This window comes from Trypanosoma rangeli (genome assembly GCF_003719475.1).
Source record: "Trypanosoma rangeli strain AM80 chromosome Unknown Tra_15.4_contig_00026, whole genome shotgun sequence".
Lineage (NCBI taxonomy): Eukaryota > Euglenozoa > Kinetoplastea > Trypanosomatida > Trypanosomatidae > Trypanosoma > Trypanosoma rangeli.
This window is the reverse complement of record NW_021705771.1, coordinates 51,237-52,478: the sequence shown is the minus strand read 5'-3', so window position 1 is coordinate 52,478 and position 1,242 is coordinate 51,237. Positions and strand designations below refer to the sequence as shown.

At 50.8% G+C, this 1,242-nt stretch overlaps 3 annotated features.

The window, feature by feature from the left end:
* Positions 1-129: 129 nt before the first annotated feature.
* Positions 130-164: a microsatellite.
* A 316-nt stretch (positions 165-480) lies between these two features.
* Positions 481-515: a microsatellite.
* A 219-nt stretch (positions 516-734) lies between these two features.
* Positions 735-795: a microsatellite.
* Between the last annotated feature and the right edge of the window lie 447 nt (positions 796-1,242).

The window sequence follows — 1,242 nt, the reverse complement described above, 5'->3', positions numbered from 1 at the left end:
CCCCCCCCTGCTCCCTCCTTTCCTTCATCTTTGACGGCTATGTTTGTATTTATTTTTTTCCCTTTGATTTTGTTGGAGTTGTCAGCCCCGTCCAAACACAACTAATTGTGTGTGGTGCATACTGTGAAGGAGTGAGCGAGGGAGAAAGAGAGAGAAAATAGAGAAAACGCGAGGCGTGAGCGTGCGGGACGTGGGGGGAGGAGGTTGAGGCAGTGGCTTTAAGGTGGGGGCGCAGGAGAGGAATGACATACGCTGCGTCATGCGAGGGGTGCTCTTAAACTGGTTTAACGAGCATTTTTTTTTGTCCCTAGTTTCTCCTTTTACCATTTCTTTTTTCCCTTCTTTTCCACCGTACGCTGAGCATGGCTATGGGCGTCTCTGCATCGACGTATATATAAATACGCCTTCACGCGTGGATGTATGCCGTTCTGTCTTCCTGCCTCCATGCAAGTCCTCGCGCTACCGTTGCACCTGCCTGCCTCTTTCTTTATTTCTTTCTTTCTCTCTCTCTTCCTGTGTATGACGGCAGCGGCTGGCAGCAAACATCTGCAGCGAAGCTTTGGCCTTTGTAGTCCTTACAGAGGCCACAAGCAGCGATAAGAGGAAGGAGAGGGAGTACTTATTTATAGTTTTTCCCCACTCACCGCCCCCTTTCTTATCCTTCCACTTTTTCTTTCTTTTTCTGCGTGTGTGTTGTTCGTTTAACTTCCCGCACCAACGTCAAAAAATCGGGGAAACAAAACGGCACAACTAAAAAAAGAAAGAAGACAAAACACCAGAAACAAAAGAAATACATACACACACAACCACACGAGTAAACGGCGCGTGGCAACGGAGGGAGTGCGAGGGGCCTGCATTGCGTTGTTTGATTTTCGTTTTTGACGGCCCCAGCTCCGTTTTTTTTTTTTTTGTGTGTGTGTGTTTTGGCCGCCACATCAGCGGCTTGCGTGCGCGAGGGACACACAGCGAGGGAGGTGCCAGCGCCTGCGTCCCGCGCCCTGCAGAGCGGTATCCGTCACGCGAAGCAGAGACGTGACACGGACGCCAGGCACTTGGCAGAAGCAGCGGCTGTGGGAGTCGGCACTCGTCCAGGCAGACACAACACACAATATACAAACGTGCTTCACAGCAGAAACAAAAGGCAAAAAAAACAGGTAACGAGACACGCGGCGTAGGAGAGATATAAGGAATCAAAATAACGCAGGCAACGAACCTGCAGCGAAGCCAGGCACGTGGGGAGGC